This window comes from Topomyia yanbarensis, chromosome 3 (assembly GCF_030247195.1).
Source record: "Topomyia yanbarensis strain Yona2022 chromosome 3, ASM3024719v1, whole genome shotgun sequence".
NCBI classification, from domain to species: domain Eukaryota; kingdom Metazoa; phylum Arthropoda; class Insecta; order Diptera; family Culicidae; genus Topomyia; species Topomyia yanbarensis.
Genome location: NC_080672.1, coordinates 144,672,696 through 144,697,184, shown reverse-complemented (window position 1 = coordinate 144,697,184; position 24,489 = coordinate 144,672,696). Strand labels below are relative to the sequence as shown.

Sequence of the window (24,489 nt, the reverse complement as noted above, 5' to 3'; positions counted from 1 at the left end):
TGAGCATTCAATTTCACTTTGAAGCTTTTTTTGAATTTTCTGAAAAAATATTCGAGTACCGGTACTTTACCGGTACTACCGCTACTGAGGGCTTCAGTACCGTAGTACCGGTTCTCGTCAAAAAGGGTCGGTACTGCGAACCCTAAATTGGACATATTTTTCGGGTTTATATAGAGTAGAATGGGGTCAAATAGGTTTGGGGGAACAATAGGTTTGGGGGAACAATAGGTATAGGGTATATAATATATAATATACTATAAATCTTTGCTATGTTACTGCTGAGGTCGCTCATGTTGTGTGAATTTGATACACGGTAGAGAACATGGCCGACGGCTGTCATTTCGACTATTACCGTGGATCAGCTGTATTCGTTCCTACGTAGTTTATGTATTCGCGTGTTGTTCTGCGAAAACGCATTGTCTTTCGTCCTCAGTACAGTGCATTTAATCAATGTAAAAAAAAGTTAAATGAGATTTTTCTTACGTATCAATTAATGCTGAACACTACTGATCGTCTTACAGCTAAGCAACCACATGAGTCGGAATGAACAACATCAATTCCATACTCTGGTGACGACGACGACACCGAAGAAGTCATTCGCCAGTACAAAGCCAGACGCAACTGCCGAAACTACATGTTTTGACATTAAAAATGTCTTACTCCACTATCTGGGGCTAGGTGTCATTCTAAAATCTAAACTATCTCCCATGTAACGAAACTATGTAAGGTTTGCACGCTTATAACTCCGATATTACTAGATGGATTTTAATCATTCATACACCAACCGATTCAGAAACACCTAACTTAAATATTGGTAATAATTTAATATCTCCCCAATAAAAGTAGACTTTTGGAAATTGGTAAAATTAAAAAGTTCACAAAAAACGGGAAAAATACCATTCGTGAGGCAGATTTCTCAGACACAGCCGTCAAAAGAGGGCAGCTTAGTTGCTCAATGAAACACGAAAAGTCATAAATAGAAGCAACACATGTCCGTTTAAATCAGTTGTTGCTCTTATCCCACACGAGCAACGTCGTCTCCGGGCGATGCAATAAGCGCTATCGATTTTCGGTAACGTTGGCATTTGCACACACTCGCACCTAAGTGACTAAACCATATACGGTTAGTTTATAAATAGAGGTGACGCGTACCCGTTTGAATCAGTTTTTGTTCTTATGTCGAACGGGTAAGATCATGGCTGCAGTGTCTGGGCACTACAATAAGCGGTAGACGCTATGCATTTTTGGCAGCGGTGGCCGTGTGCGGATTTGTCGGGTACCAGCATGGTGTCACAGAATGATTTGCAAAGTGGGTGGGCGGGGTGGTTTGGATTTAATTCAATACGGTGTGTGCTGCTTAAGGTTCAAGTTACCTTTTTTGAGCATGTATTAGTTTTGAACGCTGGGTAGTATGGGTAGGAAAAATTGTGTTCAGCTTTGCCACCGGATTATACATTTAAACCTTTTCAAAACTCTAAAAGAAGAATATCAGCCGATTTATCAGATCACAACGATTCAAATCATACTAAATAGCTGCTGGAAAAACTATCGGTTTCGCTAAATGGTGCTTTTGAAAAAGTGGCTGTGATTTTTTGTCACACTACCACACCGTGCTGGGGCACGGAACACAACAGCGCAATGAAAAAACCACAGCCACATTTTCAAAAGCACCATTCAGCTAAGCCGATGGCTTTTCCGGCAGGTATTTTGCATGAATTGAATCGTGATGATCTAATAAATCGACTGATATTCTTCTTTTAGAGTTTTGAAATGGTTTAAATGGATAATCTAGTGGCAAAGCTGAGCACAATTTTTCTTACGCACACTACCAAGCCTTGAGGTAACTTGAGCCTTAAGAGTGTTGCGTTTGAAAAAAATATATTTATTTTTATGCATGCGTGTGCGTTGTAACTTGTTAATCCATGTTTACGGCGCTTTGTAGCTACGTAGGGTAAAGAGCCAATTGGTTTTCATGTTTCATATTTCGGTTATATGTTTTTTATCAGTAAGGCATCTGACAACGTGCTTCTGTAGTTATTGCACTGTTCAGCAGCGTAGTATTTTATATAGGAGAGTACACTCAGGTTTTTTACGCGGATTTTGAAATTTACGCGGTTTTCATCAACGCGTTTTTTTTTAAATTTACGCGGTTTTCATTTACACGGCCTATATCCCCTGCGTGAAAAATCTGAGTGTAATTGCATCGGAAACAATCACATTCCCAGCAGAACTTTTTGTTTTCTAATTTCAAACACTTTTGTTTCGTACTGCACACAACGGAAAATTTTAAAACAGAACTTACCGTCCCAGCAGCAGTTGAAGCGGGTGTTCTTTTTCGATTCAAATTCAAGCCATGTCCTAAGCGTTACTGGACTTAAAATTGTTTTCCCAGTTTAACCAGTCAGAATATCTGTCCTACCCTATGTATTTAAAACACAGTTCTAATTGCGTTTTAAGGTATACAACAAATACGGTTGGGTATACTAATTTAAATTTTAAAATAAATCTGTTTTAAATTATGAAACAAACCGCTGTACTGAAGATATAATTATGTCAGTCCTATTACCACATAAAACACCTATATAACATAAAACGCTGCAGAATTGGTTTAATAATACAATGTTTACACTACATAGTTATAACACGTTTTAATAATTAGCAACAAGAAAAATGTCACCAAGATAGCATAAAAACCCGTTTTAACTGGTAGTGCGAACGTTGCATAACAATGTAATTTATCAAATAATTTCATTTTTCCACCACTAATCGATCAAGAAATACTTACACTTAAGATTGTTTACCTAAGTTCATTAGTACATTATTGAAAATTTAAATGGAAAATGAAATTTCATATTTTCTGGAGAATCTGTATATTTCCGTTGGCGGGCGTGGGTTTCCTCTTCACAGCTCTCAATAAGGAACTTTTCTTTTGAATATATTTTCTGGACAGACCAGCCTATTTTTACTAGATGGATCAGCCAAATAATGCCAATCACCTAGTGAGATACTTGATTAATTAATAGATTACCGTTAAAAGACCTTCAATAAATTATGTTTTAATGGGGAGGGTATATAGCAAATTGTAACATATGAAAACAGGCGAGTGAACAAGAACGTGTGTCGATATGTGTGATAGATAAAAAAGCTATATTTTTAATGTCACCGTGGTCGTGTCCTGTACACAACCCTTTAATTTTTTTCAACATTTCTTTTCGCGGTTTCATCATTTTTCACATCATTTGCCACTTCTCATTTTCTTACCTGAATGACGTCAATTTGCTTTTTAAATAATCTGCAGAATGAATACCATTCAAATAAAAGTTGAACTGGTGATTTTCTAGGCATGTACATTGTTTATTTTAACCTCGAATATAGTGACCTATCGTACCTCAGATTTTAAAAAAACACCGAAAAAATGCTTTAACCTTATTGAATTTAGCCTGAAAAATGTTTAGGCACGCGCAAAAAAAATCTGCTGCAATCTAACAAACCGTAATTGACGAAATGACGAAATATAACCGTGTTCAGTTTAATTTTACATGAAAGATGTTCTTTTCATGCGCAGTGCCATAAAATTACACACTTCAACATTTTAAACAAACGCCATATGTGGAGTAAAATTACGTGACTCGAAAATTCAACGACATGTAAAACTAAAATCAAACGTAAATTTATGTCGTTTTTGATGCTCGTATAAGTCCTGGTCAGGAGACGTAAATTTACACGATTTTTTCTAGGTGTGCAGGCATAAAACCATTATTTCCAGAACCAGGTCTAGGTGTATAATTTTTCCAACGAGTGCTTGTTTGTTAAAATCAGTGCAAAAATACCACCGCACGAGCTCGCCAAAGAAAACTGACCTACTTGACCCAACTCTACTCTACTGAATGTTTTGTTATCCGAGTCTTACAAAGGAGAATCACAGTCCGAGTTCGAAGTTTATATCCTGTTTTTAAATTCTAATATATTAAAAACGGGTTTTACGAAACGTGTTCTGTTCCTGCTACTTTTATTTTCGGTCGCTCAAATAAAGTTATTTGCTATTACGAAGTGTACAATGCAAATCGAAATCGAAATTTCAGACCCCTCCCGATTTTTTTTCTGAATCCATCTCTGGCGAACGAAGAATCTTTTCCTCGGTGGTGAAGCATTTTCGGCGTCCCCTGACAACGCCTGAAGGTCATTCAGTCTGCTTTCTTGATTGTGGCTTTCCACGCTGTCGTCACTGCTGGTGCCTTGGATGTTGCTGATTTTTGTACTTGTTTCTTCCGTTTGCGGAATAAAACAATCATTGATTGTTTTATTCATTGTTTCCTGTCATCTAGTTGGGTGTGCTGATAGCTGAGGCGCTGGGGGATGATGTTGTTGATGGTTTAGTAGTGTGCTGAATACACGTGGAAGACTGATTGTCATAAGTACACAAGGTGATTTGAGAACAGTCGTTCAGTTTGCTTTCGGTGTAAAGATAGAAGTAAATAGGTGTTTCAAACGCATTCTCACAACTCGAACACCGTTGGCAATATCTGGGACAAGAGTTCTCCATTTATCGTCATTGGGGTAGAGAACTTCACCATATTGCGGCATACATTTTTAGATAGCAGCTTCGGGTGTTTTCGGAGACAGATCGTGTAGTTTCGTGTCATTTGCGTTATATTCAAAGTATACGTGAGTCTTGACTGTAGCATCCTGACGTTCAACACAGTTTTTAGTTTTATGGCTATCAGTTGTAACGGCATTTAATTAGGAAGGGCCTGGAAGGTGAAGTATATTTTTCAATATTAGGAGCCATAGTACTTAAGGGAGAGCAAGGAGTTGAAGGAAGAAAGTTTAGAAAATCATGAAATAGGATCATATGAGCAAGCTTAAAGTTACCTGGCTACTTTAACCTTTTGTCTTCTACCAGGATATTATGGCATTTGAAGTGCAAATAATTTGAATTTGCGTCATGTTCAGACGAGTGTAAAGTAACTTTGTACTTTTTTATTTCGACTATGTTAGTCACATTTTCTTGTTTTACGTTTAACGACATTCAATTAGTTAGATATTACTGGGTAGGGAAAGTTATGAAACTTAGAGTCATAGTACTCAAGTGAGAGCATGGATGTGAAGTAAACAGATCGGAAAACTAGAAGTGGCAGTGTCATTAGAACAGGCTTAATATCGTACGGGCTTAATCTTTGTCTTCTGTTAATGAGGGTCAACCGGTTGTCACGGTAAAGATAGACACGTCTACCTTTATCAGGACACATGTTAGTGAACTCGGGTGATTCGTAGTTATTCTGCCTAAGCTCGACCCTCATTAACAGAAGACAAAGATTAAGTCCGTACGATATTAAGCCTGTTCTAATGACCCTGCCACTTCTAGCGTTCCGTCCTGTTTACTTCACATCCTTGCTCTCACTTGAGTACTATGGCTCTAAGTTTCATAACTTTCCATACCCAGTAATCTCTAGCTAATTGAATGTCGTTAAAATGTAAAAAAGTAACTTTGCACTTCATGCTGTCGGAACCGACAGTCAGTAAAGTTGGAATTCTAGGGCATTTTGTCATAACAAATTTAATCCTTTTCTCATGCATATATTTTCATTTTTCTTCAAAAATTTTTTATATAATGTACCTTGTTGAACGTGGAATATCCTTAGGAAGGAGCATGAGCATGATGATTGTACAATTCGTAGTTGCTACTCTGATGATTGACTGAGCAAACACATGAATTCTAAATTACAACATTACAAATGTGCTCCTAAACATTGGCTTAGCACACAGAATAGCTTTCAGTCATACAATCAACAACCGAGAAGGTCAATCGCGTTCAACGCGACCATAAAATTTTAATTGTTCAAACCAAGAGCGCAACCCGATGACGATGAGTACCCCCTGCAAATTACAACCCTGTCACAAATTACCCCATAATTAGCATTATCGATGGTCATCGGAAGCAGCGTGCGACCGTCGATCATTGCCCACTATGTACTTTGCCGGCGTTGGGGGCGGCACCGGGTGACTAGGCTGCTCACATAACAGCCACCGATTGCGGCCAACATTGGGTTTACCCATTTTTCGATTCAATAATTTACATTTATTTATAGACCATTCTTCTATTGATAGTTTTTCTCTCGCTTTTCTTTCACTGTTGGGTTCTACGGTAAGTTGAAATGTTGAATAATTCAAAACTTGTCGCGAGCCAGAATGTTGTTGAGTTCAGATCCTTGTGGGTAGAAGAAATAGTTGCAGATACGTGAGATGGTGAGGACGGGATGGGAAAGCTTTCATCCGGATAAGCTGTTGTTGTTTTTCAGTGTGGGGTGACATTTTGATCAAGCTGTGTCTTATTGTTTCCAATCTTTCATCCATGTTCAGCCGGCTTCACTATTCAGTGACTTGACCGCTGCTGTGTGTAAGTACGTATTTTGTTTGCTTTGCTCCTTCGCAGACCTCGGCGGCAATATGAGTTGAAGCTTAATCGCTCAATGGCAATGTTGTACAATATTGTATAGCAAAATAGTTGATAGGTACCAACACAGCCAACACTCGAGCCACAGCAAATGCGAACCGGGCAATGTACCGGACGGGGTAACTCTGCAGAGTCGGATAAATCAGTGCGCGTGCATTCATTATTATTATTTGCACACTTCAATTGTTCCCTAAACGTTCAGTGATTTGGTTCCGTTACGCATATTTATTCATGGAGTTACTGGTTCGCGTTATGGAGTGCTTATCCTCTAGAGGCATCAAACTACCAAGGTTTATTTGTGTGTTGTCAAAAGAATCAGGATCAGTTAATGAATGTACTTGACCATTTAAACTATGTGCGCTGGATAGAGAAGAATATATTAACGTCAGCTGAATGCAGTGTTTTTTTAGATGAGATTAGGCATCACCTTACGGTATTAATAATACTCTATGAAACGATTAGTAGATTTGCAGAATCTAATTGCATAGTAAAGAAGGAAATTGAGAAGCTAGAGAAATATGAGTAAGCGCTGATACTGCACACACATTTTAATCAAATTGAATGCCCAATAAAATTTTGAAACACTTTCTAATGAGTTAATACATTTGCTCTCTTGCGTTCCTTTTGTAACATACCAGGGTCACAATTTAGCACTGGAAGAAAAATTACTCACATTCACCGTAGGGGGTAATATTTGAGCGAAACAAAATGTTGAGCACTGTCCTGAGTAATGCACAGTTAGCTGTAAATTTAATTTGTTTTCGAGTTCGTGATCCGACAAAGCTTGGGTTATTCTGGTGTAAATGTCGCTGTGTCTTCTTATCACAAAGATCCCAAATGCACAAGCCACTCTCGCTGTGGAGGAAAAGCCGAACGAGCATAATTTTCCGTAATAGCTAACAATCAAGCAGAGTGTGGCTGGCACTACAGTAGTATCGACTGGGAAGCAATCTGCAGTGCGTTTCGGAATTTTGGGGAGGGTTTAACAAAGGAACAAAACTTATCTTTCCTCCTAACAGTTATGGAAGGATTCAGGAGCAGCCAATGATAACACCGGGTGATCTAGATTGTTGAATTAGCCTGCCGGTCGGTAGAAACAACCCACAACAGTGAAATATGAAAACTTAGCTTTCTAAAACTATTCTGATCGACTTGGGGAAATTATGGGTAAAACCGACACTGTGGGTAAAACCGACACCACACAACTTTCCATAGAAATCAAATTTTTATTCCTTTTATAATGACAATTTATTATTAGTACGTTTATGTAGAGCATTTTGAGACAATTTGGATTTATGTTAGTTCGTCAAATGTCATAAAACAAACAAAACATACGACAGCAGCGTTAATACTCGTCGGGATTTTAAATTGTGTTGATAGATTTCAAGGGGGTTAAAAAAATGGGAACGCTTACTTTGACCGGTCATATCTCAGCGGCTACCTCATCGATTTTAAATCTGTCTTCACTACTGGAAAGGTATGTCTTTCGTAAATATATACAATAATAGGGTTGTCTACCGCAAGTTATAGTGAAATGAGTAAAACAAAGTCAAAGAAGAAAAAATGGGAGCGCTATTTTGACTAGCCATGTTTGTTCACCAATTTCAATTTTTTCTTTGGCACTGGATAGGAATATCTTTTACCAAAATGGTGATTAAAAATAAGGGAAAACAAATTTGTATATCCGAAGTAATTGTAAAAATAGTAATTGAAAGTATGTTCAGACAAAATGAGCTTTTCAGTTCAAATAATTGTATCTCAGCCGTTTATCAACCAATTTCAGTTTTACTTACATCTATGATATTCCTAGAGCTTCTAGATTTGTAATGCATGCAATAGATAGTAGATTTTCAAAAGTTACTTTACTTTTTTGAAGTTTTGGTCGGTTTAATTTTCACAATGCACGTGGCAGACGCTTGGTTAAATTTTTTGCTTCTTGTTTAGTTTTACGGTTTGAAATGTAACAGTTTTACTGAATAATTCTGCGTATTACATATGGATATTATTATATCAAAATGTTCGTACAAACGTGGAGAAACGCAATGTTGTATGTAAGTTACAAAATAATAGTGTGTAAGGAAAAATTCTTCGTATTTATGAAGAAGTTCAGAATTTTTGAAATATTCGTCATATAACTTTAAATTTAAAGCGATGACCTATAGTTTTTTTTATACTCAAATCGATTGTAAATGATGGCAGCTACAATTTCTGAAAGAACAAATTCCTATATTTTCTCAAAAAATAGACAAAAGTACGTAGAACTACGAAAATTTCATTTCATTGGCAAATAACTTGAAATTCAAAGCGATGACTTATACTTCTTTATACACCAATCGATTAGAATTGGATTTCGGTTACAATTTCTGAACGATCAATTTTTATATTTTCTCGAAAAACAGACAAAAATACGTAGAAGTTCAAAAATTTAATTTGGTTGGTAAATAACTTCGAATTCAAAGCGTTGACCTTTTTATGTACCAATCGATTGTAATTGATTTCAGCAAACAATTTCTGAAAGAACAAATTCTAATATTTTTTCAGAAAATAGACTACATGAAATTTCTGTAGCTGTCTTTTGTATTTTTGTCCATTTTTGTGAGAAAATATAAAAATTGTAAGTTTAGTTGTTGTAGTCGGAATCAATTATGTAAAGGTCATCGCTTGGAATTCGACGAGATTAACCAACTGAATTCAATATCTGTAGTTTTTGCGTATTTTTGTTCATTTTTTTGAGAAAATATAAGAGTTTGTTCTTTAAGAAATTGTAACCGAAATCAATTACAATCGACTGGTACATAAAAAGGTTTAGCTCATCTCTTTGGATTCTACGATATTTCCCAACTAAATGAAATTTCTGTACTTCTACGTATTTTTGTCTATTTTTTGAGAAACTATAAAAAAATATCTTTCAGAAATTGTAGCCGAAATTCAATTACAATCGATTGGTATATAAAGAAGTATAAGTCATCGCTCCGAATTTCAAGTCATTTGCCAATGAAATGAAATTTCTGTAGTTCTACGTACTTTTGTCTATTTTTGAGAAAATATAAAAATTTGTTCTTTCAAAAATTGTGGCCGTCATCAATTACAATCGACTGGTGAATAAAAAGCTATAGGTCATCGCTTTAAATTTAAAGTTATGTGACGAATATTTTAAAAATTCTGAACTTCATTGTATTTACTGTACTTTTCCTACTATACACCATTATTTTGTTAACTTACATACAATATTGAGTTTCTCCACGCTTGTGCGAACATTGTGATATAATTGTATCCATATGTGATATGTAGAAATATTGAGTAAATATGTTACATTTCAAACCGTAAAACTAAACAAGGCAGATAAAATTGTAGCCAACCTTGTGCCACGTGCATTGTGAAAACCATACCACCTAAAACCTCGAAAAAGTACAGTATTTTTGACAATCTACTATCTTTTGCATACATTACAAATCTAGAAGCTCTAAGAATTTTATTGGTTTTAAAAAAATTGAAAATGGTTGACAAACGGCTGAGATACGATTATTTCAACTGGAAAGCTCATTTTGTCTGAACATACTTTCAATTACTATTTTTACAAGTATTTCGGATATACAAATTTGTTTTCCATTACTATTTAATCACCGATATACCTGTCCAATGGCGAAGAAAAAAAATTGAAATCGGTAAACAAACAGCTAAGATATGGCTAGTCAAAATAGCGTTCCCATTATTTTCTTCTCCGACTTTGTTTTACTCTTTTCACTTTAACTTACGGTAGACAACCCAATTATTCTATTTTTTCAGTGAAATGTGTTGACGAAAGACATACCTTTCCAGTGGTGAAGACAGATTTAAAATCGATTCGGTGACAGCTGAGATACGACCGTTTAAAGTAAGCGTTCCCATTTTTTTGACCCCCTTGGTAGTCCGCGTAACTTTTTACCCCCTTGATATTCTGAGTGTTAACCGAACAAAAGTTTTTCAAATCACCACTTTTTTAGTGCCTATTATTATCGGCCTTTTCTTTTGGCAACTCGGTCTTGAAGACGAGTTTGAGGTATTCATACCTCAAACCTTCGGTTGGGGTAAGACCGACACACTGTTAAGATGGTTGTGTTTATTTGCGATTCATTACAAAAAGCTGGAGATCTTTGTGACGCTTCAATTCTTTTAAAATAAAAATTGGAATTTTTGCTTATCAGATTCTATGGAAGGTTTTAATATTTCTCCAAAAAGCTTATCAAATCGAGTTTCTAGTGTTCTCTTGGTTTGCCCTAGATGTACTTTATCACAGTGAGACCATGATCTTTTGTATACCCCGATAGATCGTTGATGATCAGAGTCCGAAAAATCAAGGTCTGAGCTTTACCGCATAGTTTGTGTTACTTATAAATGAATGAACCCTACTAGCAGAATATAGAACGCTTGCAAATCTTCTCTTACGAAATAAAATGGCACTGAAGGTTGCAATGATGTGCGTAAGGGTTGCTTGGAATCATCCACACCGAGAAATAATCCTATAGCATTAAACAATCTTGTTTATAGCACTACACTTTCGAACTCTCTTCCCCTTACTATATCATGAAGTTACAAAAAGCACATATTTGCATCACACATATACATTTTTCTTTTACTTTAAAATTAAATTAAATTAATTGAATAAATGATTAAAAACGATTATATAATACTAATTGTTACTTACGTAATAAAACAACCAGTATTTAAATTGGTATTGTCACGAGTCACATTTCCACTAACAGCACGAAACCTGACGAAACGCTAACGGCTAACCGTACACTGGGGTACAAATGTACTCCACGCCAACTTTGACACCTGCTTCCACGAAGGCAATAAGCAAACTGGCTATACCATCTTTTCTTACTCTTACTAAGAACTCTAAATTGAATTATGGTTAAGGTTCCAGGTCGGTAAATGCCGCATTCTCGTCTTCACATGGTTCCAAAGAAGGCATGGGGTACATTTGTACCCCAATGCAACGTTCTAGGGTTAACATGAATGTATGCATAATATGAATTTATTTAAATTTATTTTATTTAAAAAAATGAGTGAAGCGAATTGATCAAAACTTTTGTAATTATAATGTATCATTTCGATAACATTCTGCAATTTTTCTATGCAAAAATATCGACAAGCGACTCGGATATGAAGCTTTGTGTCACAATTTGCGGTGTTAACTGTCGTTCGGCCAAAAATTATCTGAAATCAGAAAGCAAAAACATCAATCGAAGCATCATTGAATCTTAAACCCTACGGCCTCTGATTTTTATTTTTTCATTTTAACCCTTTCATGGCCAAGCCGTTTTTTACGCTGAACCCCCGTACCCCCCTTTACACGTTGATTATGCTTGATTTGCGGTATTACCTACTATATTATAGTAGGTTGGTGCCAGAATAGGCAAAATTAGTCACCAATGGTTTAGTTCTGGAATTCACTCCAAAGCACGTTAATTTCTTTCTTGTGTATCTAGTCGACTAATGGGAAAATATTTTCAAACCATATTGGATCACCAATACTGGTTTTCATTAAATGGGATTTTTACGTATTACGTATTGTACAATGTTCATTTTAGAATCGAGATTTCGATCCCCCACCCCGAATTTTTATTCTGGATCCGCCCCTGGTTTGAGCAAAACGAAAACTCGAATCGAATACTCTAACGGCCGATTTCTTCACTGGATGAAAACCGGTTTTCGCTGAAAACCAGTTTTCGGTTGCTGGTGACCAATTAGCTGAAAACCGGTTTTCATCGAAAACCGGTTTTCATTTAAGTGAAGAAATTGGCCGTAATTGTCGAACTACCTTTCGAGTCAACGCGTTGAACAAAGATGGCAGACGCTGCTCCAACTAATAGCTATAAATTGGTAGGGCGATAATAGAAATAGGGCGAAAATAGGCTCCAAACCCCATTTACGAAACTAAAAATAATTCATCAAGCATATGAAAAAATCTGAGGTGGTGGAGATAGTTCTGTTTCTACTGCAAATACCGTTAATAAAAGGGCGTTTTGTCTTGAATTGCCTTGATGTCTCTGACGCACTCATCCTTCACGAACGAAGCAATAACCGCAGTAGACTTCTCACGGTGTTGATTGTCATCTAACGGGTTCCATTCGAACTCAGCTTCCTAAACACCGCACTCCCCTTTCTGACAAGAGCTGCAGACATAAGTTTTGTCTCTCTTCTTGATTTGCTACACAATTTGTCACCATCACCATCGCAATCATCAATCAGCTGATGCGAATAACTGCGCGAATAAGGTGTTATTTGGACCGGTTTTATGTATTTGCTCCGTCGCCGTAACACACGGGCTGTGTCTAACGAAGAATATGGATGCCAACCGTCGGCAACGGTGGCTATGGAGAAAAAAAATCAAATCACCAAGGTTAATCGACATTGTCCGCTAGAAGTAGCGTTAAAACGTGCTACCATATGGGGAGATTATGTATAATTGGTAGTAGCTACCGGCATCTGTCGACCGTTATAGTGGTGGCCTTTCTGACCCATGGGAAGTGGCAATAGGAGTGAGGGGAAGTGCACAAACAATAATAACGGTTCGGAGATTTAGATAGCTTTGTGTGTAGTGGTGAAGTTTCTTCGATATGTTCATGGACTTCTTGGATAGTATTATGGACGTTTAATATGTATATCGCGAATCATGAGTATTCCAGTCTTTAAATAAACAATACATACATAAACATCAAGTGTGTTTTAAGATTACTAGATATTGAAGTATTCCAAACCAATTTCTGAAATTTATTAGGGTACAGTGGTTACGTAATTGAAAGTGGAACTGCTAGCGATCAATGGAGCAAATGAAAATAATTAATATTATTTTAATTACCTTACACAGTGGATCACATTGAAAATCGTCTAAATTCTGTAGAGGAGAGTAGGGATAGATGAACCACTAGGATGTTACGTGTTATTCGAGCTATTTTTGCACAGACATTGTTTGGCTTGTTAGTTTTTTCGGTAACCTATTCTCACATGCATTTGTGCTAGCGTCAAACGTTCGTTGTCGCTTTTAAAAATAATCAAAGTTAACACCAAATAAAACCAAAGTGAAATAAAATGTTACAAATACACTTCTTCTGTCTATCTTCTGATCTCGCCCAGAAAAAAAAATTACTCTGTTGTAGCTATTAATGAAGTAAGTCATCAATTTATACTATTTTATTGCTTATCCACAGCACAAACAGTACAGTATCGTTCCTGCCCATTGAAATCAGAAACTTCAGCAGTGAAACGACCAAATGTGCAGTTGTTGGAACAGTTCCAAAAGGTGATAAGATGTTTAGGCGAGACTACAAGCATCATTGTGAAGAACTTCATGCAACACAACATCGAATACGACAACGTTTGACTCAACATTCTCGTGTATATGGGTGATCACGAAATCGAGTTACGTCGATTTGTACCGCACGCTAACTTCGAGCTTCATACCGGAAGTGGAACCTATTATTTGAAGATTTTTTTTCGAAGTATTTGGAACAGTTCATATTCCTTCCTACCTAACTTTAGGCACAAATCACATATGTTCAAACAACGCTGATCATAAAGCCAGGTTCAATCCCTATGTGGCATATTTGGATCGAGGTTAAGTATTAAGATAGCATTCGGTGTTTCATTGAATAATATTTAACAGCGAAATAAGTACAAGCGTGACTTAGGTCACAAACTTGTTATGTCGGCATACATCGAATGATGGAAACCAACTCCAATATCGTTTATGGGAGGTTTTAATACAAATCAATTGTTCTTTTATTTATGCTAATTCTAAATACACAAATTTAGTGAAAGCTCATTGCAAATAGTTGTAAAAAGCAAAAATATTCGATTGCATAAAACAGGAGCTATATTCGTTAACAAACGTTCATGGAAGCAGGAAAAAAAAATTATTATTGAAAATTATTATTTAATGCTAATGAAATTTTTTGGGTTCTGGGATTTTAGTTGATCTGTTGGATTTCCATCGTGATCATCGCGAGCTTCTTAAATAAAAAAGGTTTCGGAGAAAAGAAAGTCATAATACCGCCAATTATCAATGTATTTTTTTATAAACTAATGCTCGTTTTTCACTGTAAAATGAACTATTAAAATACTATAACTTTGATGTTTTCAACTTTACATAAATTCAAACTTTCTTCAAATTTTTCTCGCAAAAAGGCATGTAACCTCTTAAGTGATAAATATTGGGTGCATTCTAGCCGTTTCGGTGAACGAGACGGTGCAATTTGAATATAAGAGCCATACGTAGGTTTTCAAGTATCTCTGTGGGAAGCGTACTTAACCTTTTCGGCCCTCCAATAAAGATTGTAGCGTAGAAGATGTTATTGGTAAACGATATTGGCAAGTTAAACGGTGAATGGAGTACGCTCCCTAACTCATCTCAGTCCCTCGATACGTCTCATTCTTTGAAGAAATAAATTCAATCAAGAAACACAACAACACGACTAAATCAATTACAGTGACAGTGACATATATTTCATTAAAGTCTTATATTTCTCGAAAAAAAGAGGTTTTAACCTTAAGGTCATTCGCATCTTTTTTCGGGTTGGGGAAATCTCTAACCCTATGTGCGGGTTTTGGAATCGAACCCAGATGAGCTGCGTACAAGGCGATTGATTTACTAACTACGATATGCCCGCTCCCGTATTTAACAGTTAAAATTTAAGCTTTTTCTTACCTTAACATTATCGTCGTAACGCTACTATGATAATTTTTCATATATTTTCATTCCAGATTACATTATCTACATATTTTAAAAAGATATCACGCGCTTCAGAATTTTAATACAACTAGATGATTTTTTTTTAATTGACGATCTAATTTCTGTCAGTGATGTCATAACACGCCAAAAGATACTTGGAAGATTGCCAAAATGAACAAAGCTATTGTTAAAATGATTACAAGTGTGCTACGAAATGAATTAAAGAACCATCCATCCGGAAACGAAAGCTTATTGGTGACAGTTTTAAAAAATTAGCAAATGATTTTTTTATTTTTAGTGGTAAAGTTTTATCAAATGTTTTATTAGCTGTGTAGTTTACGTACACCAAATTTTACTATTTACACCACAGTCGGACTAATAAGATAAATAAGAAAGCATCTACCATAGCTGGTCATGCCGAAGTGTGGTTATGCCATTCAATGGCTTTAGACCCTTGAGTTTTTAATGATGCTGTATAGTTCAGTATGACGCAGGAACTTCAGGTAGGCCGGCCGTTGTTTTATAAACCGGAGCCCTCTCACGAGATGCCTTGGGTTCAGTCAAATACACATCTTTATGACTGTTTTGATGCACGTGGGAAACATCGAAGGGTTACATTTTATAGGCGATTTCTTGTAAATAACCTTAGTTGAACCAACTAATCGGGAATGCATTACCTACATCGCAAGTTTTTAGTTGGTAGTTGAATTCAACTGAACAAACGTTACACATTGTACGGTGAGTTTTGAACTTTATCGAAAGGATGAATGATTGATTGTTGGAGGTATTGCTATACTTATGTACTTGAGGAATCCTAGAGAAATCGTACTTTAAAGAAATCTTTTCATCGAATTGGATTACAAACAAATAAATTTATTGATAGCTGACATGTATATATTTAGGGTTTATAAGCATAATGTTTCAAAGAAGTGTATATTTTAGTTAGGGTAATTTGTTAATCAGATATTCTTAATCGTCAAAGCTTTCCATTAAGGAGACGACGGGCTTTCTCAAACTTGCCCTTTTTGGGCACGAAGTTTGGCATAACTTTTAACTCTATTACATCGTATTTTTGACGTGGGACTTACTTTTTTGTTTTCTATACTGGGTGTCATTTTTTTTATGAAATCATTTTTATCAATTGCGACAAGTTTCTAAAATACTTTGAAATGGTTTTTGTCATGAGAAAAAAAATCAAATTTCCATGAACTTTTTTAAAATAAAGGTCATTGCGGGTGAGACGCCGCACCGTGGTCACAAACTGACAAATGGTGAACAAAAGTATTTTTTAGCCCTCCTTGGTGTTTTTGTGATTAGGTGTTCAGCTGAGTTTCTTGAAGTTTGATTATACCTATAAATCGACTAGCACCTGAACGTTTCTTAAGGGGGTACTGCCAATCCTAGAAACATTTTTTCTTCAACATTTTAAAAACATTTTTCTTTCGCAACCTTGTGTAACGGTTAAGTTTAAGTAACTTAATTAAGGGTACTATTTATCTATATGTTTGTACGAGCGATATATATCTATATGTGCTGGTAGGGGTTCCTTAAAAGCAGTTTTTAGTTGTCTCTCTCAACAATGAATTTATATAACTTAGGTTTGTTCTTAAAAGATTCATTTTGAAAAAGCGTCAATTCGTTGAAATTTTAGTTTTTATCTCAATCTTGACATCACTACAAATTAACGCGCTCACAAAAATTAGTGCCTGAAACTTTAAAGAATAAAACGAAGTAACTAATACTTAGATACATATCGCCCGTTTAAATATATAGACAAATAGACTCAAAAACCTATATTTCACTGTGTTAGGTCCGTTAGTTTATTGATATACGTTATTGAGAATCTATAACTGACGCAAATGATCATTTAATGATATTCCGAGGTAAAAAATACATTTTAGTCATCGAGTGCGGCATCTCACCCGCTATTTTGATGCGGCATCTCAATTGTATGGGAGAGATGCCGCACGACGACATTTTCCTCTGAAATTATGGATGAGCGTGTTCATGACCAGAATGCTTTCTAAATGGTCCCAGCTATTCAACTGATACATGGTTTACCAATTAAAAATCGAACTATTTAAAAAAAGGAAATTTCAATATGGTACTGAAAAACTTTCGGCACTCCGTGATGAAACTGGACGCACATAACAAATCAAATAAAAACGGTCGGTACAGTTGTCCACGTTTCTTCCTTATTCAAGATTAGAAATGATTCGTGGATTAAATTCTTCGTCAAATGAATGATTTGATTTCTGTATACTTTTGAATTATCTTCATTTTGTACGCTGATGGGGTGGCTAGACTAAAAAAATAGGGAAAATTTTTTTCAAACTTTTTAATCAAACTATATTTTTTAAACATTCTTCAATATTTTCTACATCGTGTACCATTGAAATGATAACTAAAAACTTTGGTCTAAATTTGTGACACACGGTCAAACATAATTAAAAATAAACACGTTTTTTCTACTAAATCAGGCAATAGGAAACAGTTTCTACTGAAATTTAACAATACAATCAATGAAGTATTATTATTCTAGGAAACGTCACTAATGACCTATTCTAACTACTCTAATACTGTATATATCGAAATAAAAAAGTCAAACTATTTTGTTTTGACAAATAAAGGTAATTGTTTGTTTTATGATTTCAGTACTGTTTCGCTATTGAAAAAGTTATCAAATTAAGTCAAATTAAGATAAAAGGTTGAAAGCATTCGAAACTATCGGCTATTGTCAGTCCATCGCAGGTGGATACTCATCCGATCGCGTCCGACCGTTGGTTTGAGAGCAATTTGAAAATTGTAGTTTTTACATAATTTTGGCGCTTTTTATAAAACATTATAAGAAACTGTAAGTCTTATTTAACTGAATCGCCTGCTAAGATTTCTTATCAGTTTCGTAAATTGTTTACCGTTTGTAATAGTCATAATTTTTTTTATGAAAAACCCTCACCTCCCTCCCTCCTCACCTTTTCAAGCCAGCGGTAGAACTTGTAGATGAGGAACAAAGAGTCATCGAGGAATGTTAACGTTACACACTTTTCTTCCGTATATAGCAGCACTTCCGAAAAAAAATTTTTATTGCTTTTGTTCATAGTTGATAAACTGAAAGTGTTTTTTTTCTTGAATTTACTATTTACCAAGAGAATGAGATTCTCCCAGTAATTTTTCATCTATGTCGACACAAATATTTTCTTTGGGAGGTCATTTACATTCACACCTCAATCTTAGAACAAAACATACATACACAATGACGAACAGCATTATTATGACTGTATTATTGTATGCATGCATACAAAGCAGCAGTTTCTGTAGTAATCAGTTAAATATCGTCTCCTTTAAAAATATTACTTTTTGCTTTGAGAAATATAACATAACAAGTTTTGGAATGATCATCAATAAAACAAGGTAATTTATGTATTGTCTCCAATGTACAAATATAATTTAGAAAATTATATTTGTTAGAAAATCGTCCTACGAATGTTAAGTGGATTTTTTATGAAAAATGTGCTCAAGATCAAATATTTAAGCTTCTCTTGAATTTTATTTGCAAAACAATATACACTCAGGTTTTTTTTTACGCGGGGGATACGAGCCGCGTAAATGAAAACCGCGTAAATGAAAACCGCGTAAATTTCAAAATCCGCGTAAATGAAAACCGCGTAAATTTCAAAAACCGCGTAAATGAAAACCGCGTAAATTTCAAAAACCGCGTAAATGAAAACCGCGTAAATTTCAAAATCCGCGTAAATGAAAACCGCGTAAATTTCAAAAACCGCGTAAAAAAACCGCGTAAAAAATACCGCGCAAAAAAAAACCGCGTAAAAAAAACTTGAGTGTATAGAACAGCAGAAAATAATTTTGTCCAGGTTTTCGGCCTAGTCACCCCATAGTGCGCTGCACAGTTGGCCTGGTTGCTTTAATGTTTGTGTTATATGTTCCACAAACATTAATATTGACAAGAAAAATTGTAGGCGAACGTCTCCCATTTTCCATACATATATTGGCTGTGTATGTGTAGACTAGACTAGACTAGACCACTGAAAATTATTATTCAATACTAAAGTGTATATTATTCACTGATAATATAAATTCGTTAATATAATGAAATTGATCATGCAATGCACGAGTTCATTCGTCGTTTTCTGCAACGAAGTATTTTCGTGCATTGTAAATAGTAGGTATCGTTAATGTCATGAACAAGAAAGGCTGCTTGGTGAACAAAAGCTTTCGTAAATTTTACATATTCAATGTATACTGCTAAAATCTTATCGACGACATTATTTTTCGTGAATGAAACGAAATGTTTCGTTTATTTTTATAAACGTTTATGTACAATACGAACGATTTCGTTGGTCGCTCGAATTCATTTCATTCATCTTAGGAAAGTTTTCGTATTCATTAGCATATTATTTTTTCAATCGATCTTTTAGGATCAATGTTTGACAACTACGATTTTTAACTAAAAATCGATTTTACTTCAATATGCTCGCCTCTATTACTGACTAGAAAGATTGTGGTGTGCAGTAATGGCCGCGTGATTAACGAAAGTTTTCGTAAATTTCACTTATTTAGTGTACATTGAACGAATGTTATCGTTGATAACGACATTATTTTCAATAAACGTTTGTGTATATTACGAACAATCTCGTTGGTCTCACGAATTCATTTCGTTCACCCAAGAGATGTTTTCGTATTTAATAGCATATTATTTTGACATTGTTCTGACTGATAAAAACTCAAACCTATTCATACAAAACTAACGAGCTGTTTGTGATGGCTCAACTGAATCCGTACTGCTCCGGATTCTGTATCAACTGTAAATGAAAGAGGAAATCTTCCTGAAATCGGCGGACACGAATATGGTTACTAAATAGTCAGACCGAGACCGTCGTGATGATCAACAATCAACAAAGCAACAAGGACTCCAAATCCTATCTCTATTGAAGTTCTTTTGACGTTGACGAATGGGGCTATTATAAAATACATTATAAATATTATTATAAAGACTTTCGTATATAGCAGCGAACAATTCGTTTATCTAATGAAGTCGTTTCGTAATAAACCAACGAAAGTCGTTTCGGAGTTCTCACGAAAAACGTGTAATAAAAAATAAAAGTGTTTCAAAAGAACTTCGAACGATTCATCACGTGTACGAAAAATTCGCATATTTTATGAATATTGTGTGTACGAATCTAATTCGCAGCGATTTACGAATATATTCTATCAGTGTAGTATGCACGAATCCTCAATCTATAAGGCCTCCTATTTTTGAGAAAACTATTTTGAAAATGTTTCAGAAAACATGGTAGAAACTCCAATGCCCCTTTATATTGCTACGCTTGTCTTTCTGCATAATTTCATCAGAAATTCCGGCATCAGAAATGTTCTGATTTGTTTGCAAACGCCTAATTACGGCAAAAGACAAGCATTGTTTTATGATACCACCAATAATGTTTTAGACTACCTACCAAGTTGGCGTGTATTCTCTAATACATATCATTCACTTATTCGGAAGAAATTTTCGGTTCGGTATTAAGAAAAATTGTTCCTATTCAAGTTTGGACTTCTCGGTGCATGCCTTCTTTTTACATGAGCCAGGAAGTCAAAATTTGTGATAGCTATTTTGAAGATTCGTCCTTGATGTGGATAACAAACAGTTCCGCATTTGAGTTCTCAGAACGTAGTTTCAACATTCCTGAGTCAAGTTTTCAAAACAAAAGGACGATCGTAGAAGAAGAAGAACCAAACCAAGCAGCACAGAATGAATTGTCAGCATATTCTGTTTTATTATGTATTCCGCTCCGAGTCCCAGGAAGTAGAACTTTACTGTATCAACAACCGGATTCCATAGCAAAACCGTTCAGTCGTAGAACAATCGCCATCTTCAGCGACTCATCCGTGATGGTTTCGCGTTGTAGCGCAACGCAAAAGACAGCATACCAATTAGAATTCCAACAAATATGTTTCAAACGACGCGTGTATGATGGCTAGCCGGTAGGGGTGCGTGTTAGAATACCGAACGATTTTCGTTTTCCGGACTGATTGAAGCGAACCACGGCTGGGTTCTGTACATATCATTAACAGTGACTGGGCATTTTCGTGTTTCGGCATTTGTCAAACAGGTGCGGTGCGGCGCTTAGGAGGGTAGCACCGACAAACATGAAGTGGTAGCGGTGCGGCAACGCATCCATGCCGGCATATTGTAGTTCAAACGGTGGTGCCCGAAAGCATCAGTTGATCAGCGATCGTGGCGCGTTCATGACTTATTGGTATCGAGCGCGCGAGAATCCGCCACCACTCCGTTTTTGCACACTGAAATCGCATCGAACGGTAACGCATGCGGTAACGCTTTGTAAATGTGAACGGTGTGTCATTAAATATTGTTAGTTAGAACCGCTTAAATGTTGGGCAAGAACGCAACTGCACGCAACTTGGTGAAGTACCTAAGGTTGAGGTGATTGTGGTTACGAAATAGTATCGCGTATTTGAGCAAAGTGCAGTGCGTGTCCTCGTTGAAGACTGGAAAATTGTGAAATACACCGGTTTTTGGTTGTTGTTATTGTTGTTGCATAGCGTTTAGATGTAGACAGTGATTTTGATGAAGATCGAATAACAACGCGGATAAGCACCCGAGACCGTGAATTGAAGTAACCTTCAGTCGAAGAGTGGCTGCCGTAGGGCTGATGAGTGATAATAACACTTACTACGGACCGGCTTGTTTTCAACGATGCTATATTGCTGTCATTTGTTTAGTAGATAGTTTCTAAGATTATCGAATGTATCGGTTTATGTTTCGATCCTCACCTGTGTAATAGTTAATTCAATGTAAACGATATGTCATTTACTGAAATCTGAGGTTTTTCCTGCTTCTTGAACTCAGAATAATTAATTTAATTTGACAAAGCATGTAAATGTAAACAAACTTGGAATATAGATAGTAAACATTAAAATTGATCAACCCATCCCTTGTATCCAAATGAGCTGCTAAAAAGTGTATCGAAATGAGCATAATGGCATAATTAGTTTTATTGGATCTGTTAAACTATGACAGTTGCCCGACGTTTCGGACACTGGTATTTGCCTAGTCATGAACAAACGTTATCGTTCTTCGTTTATGCATCGTTTGCCGACAGCTAGAAGTTTATTAATGAAATTTACATACAGCGTTTTAATGAGTCAATTGTTAAGCTACCAAATCAACTACTTTAAACCTGTGCACGATTCAATGGCACTTTTAAAGATGTTTGAGAAACATATTCATCAATTTCAAACATAAGTATTTATTTATTTATTTATTTATTTATTGAAAGGCTTTAACCCAATGGTCATTCGCCTTAGTTCAAACATAAGTAAACTAGGGGCAAAGTTCTACAATTTCGAAAATAGTTTAAATATTTTTATATTTCTTCGACATAATAGATCCTTCTGTTGAATAGTGAATGTGTTCGCAGCTGCTGAAACACCATAGCGTCAGTGACGTTTGAATTATTGATCCAAACGAATGTCATGCCATCATTCAACATAATTCTTCTTGAGGAAAGGAGCCAAAAAACGAGCGTGATTTCAATCAAGAAAACTATTATTAATTAAATATTACGGCGATAAGCATTTAAGAGGTATGAGAACCTCGCGACTTTTAAAAAATCGATTTTTTTATTTTCTCAAATTAGACCCGTACGTTGAAAATTCTCATTGGGAGGGTTTTGATTTTTACGTTTCTTATAAAACCCTCAAACTTTGAAGTTTATTTTTTCGAAGCCTGGAGGGTCAAGTCTTGCGTACTAATCGATTTAACTGATCCGATAAATTTCTATTATCGAGAAGGAATCTTCAACAGACACCGCTGCTTGCTGACTCGTGGTAGTGTCGGGTTGGTTTGTAGTGATTAAGTCTACTGACTAAACCTAACCCTCTTGTATCTCGCAATCCTCATCCATCCGGGGCAATTGTTAGGTACTACTACTTCAATAGGGATTGTGCTCTTCCTCTTGTGCTGCTTGCTGATTGTGTTAACCGTTCGTATTTTTTTTCCATTGCTGCTTTTTCTTGCTTACTGTCCAACCTTCGCGGTACGTTTGACCTGTTCAGGTCTGCTGCAAATATTGTCACCTGTTGAGACACGAACCAATTCGGAGGTGTCGACTATAATGGTTTACATCTTTTTACAACCGTCTTCGCAGGGTTTCTTATCCTTCGTGGCGCTACTCGTGCCCATTTATCTTTTAGCTTGTGCTCAGAGTTCCTCGGCGGCGGTATTTCTCCCGATACCGTTGCCCATTTTCGCGAGCCATTTAGCTATCAACCACTGAGACGGAGATTATAATCGGAGGTAAAATTTCTCCATACAACGATATCCCGATATTCTCGACTTCGTGCTGTTCCTCTTTCGGTCTCTGTTGCTCTCCTGCTGACCGACCCTTGATGTGTAACTGGTTGTTGCTAATATCGAAGCTTTTCGAAACGTGAACCAAAGAAGCCGACTAACTTGACATACATCCCTTTCTAGCCACCCTCGCAAGGTTTCTTCTTTGATTTCTGCAACAACTTGCTTCAAGAGTGGCTAAGCTCAAATGACATTTTATGTGTCAATATGGCTCGCAGCATATTTTTTTTCATGAGCAGGAAGTTAACAAATTTTCAAAAAGTTATTCAAAACTCTCATGGGAGGGGTTTGAACCCTCGAAACCCTCTCCTTGCGCACAGGCCTGTCTCAAACTCTTATTCAAACGCTCAAGAATGGAATAGAAAAGGTTTTACATCGGAATAAATCTCGGTCTGGTCATTTAACACACGTGGAATTCTACAAGAGACTTTGAATACGTTTGTCTCGAAACAGTAGGTGAAACAGTAGGTGAAACGTACTGTTTTCATAGTTCCACTGTTACCCTCTTTCCCCTACATATTTTGAACATCAGGCGGACGGCTATCGGTGCCACATCTTTATCGATTGCTTTCCAATTTTGAGCATATCTTCATACACAAATAATTTAGTGCGGTACGTAGGGAATATTGGATATATTGTGATTTTTTCATAAACAATTTAATTCAAAATTTAATGTTTTTTTATTTTTTTTTTCCAAATTTTTAACCCTATGTGCGGGTTTGGGAATCGAACCTAACCAGGTTTACTAATCGATATGCTCACCCCCAATACAATAAGTTTAAATTGAAGTGTTGTTTCAGAGTTGTAATCCACTTTAAAATCAGCAGAATTTCCCCACCCGTGTGGAGCAATTATTAAAAGTGAAAATGTATGTTTCCAATTTCAAAGTTCTACTTATTCAGCTACACCATGTGCGGAATGTGATTCTGATAC

At 36.1% G+C, this 24,489-nt stretch overlaps 2 protein-coding genes across 9 annotated transcripts in view; one reads left to right on the top strand and one right to left on the bottom strand.

The window, feature by feature from the left end:
• The window catches only part of LOC131693086 (dual specificity protein kinase pyk3), a 202,085-nt gene that overhangs the window by 50,760 nt on the left and 126,836 nt on the right, over positions 1-24,489 (bottom strand). The window lies entirely within an intron of this gene.
• Positions 1-24,489, top strand: part of LOC131693087 (phospholipase A1) — a 96,574-nt gene that overhangs the window by 3,862 nt on the left and 68,223 nt on the right. The window contains exon 1 of one of the 8 annotated variants that reach the window (XM_058980621.1): positions 21,396-21,503. The exons of 1 other annotated variant lie outside the window; for it this stretch is intronic. The gene's annotated coding sequence lies outside the window, so the exon portion shown is untranslated. Of the gene's footprint in view, positions 1-21,395; positions 21,628-21,687; positions 21,821-24,489 lie in introns of those variants that run through there. 6 more of the 8 variants (XM_058980623.1, XM_058980619.1, XM_058980618.1 and 3 more) reach the window with 6 other exon arrangements.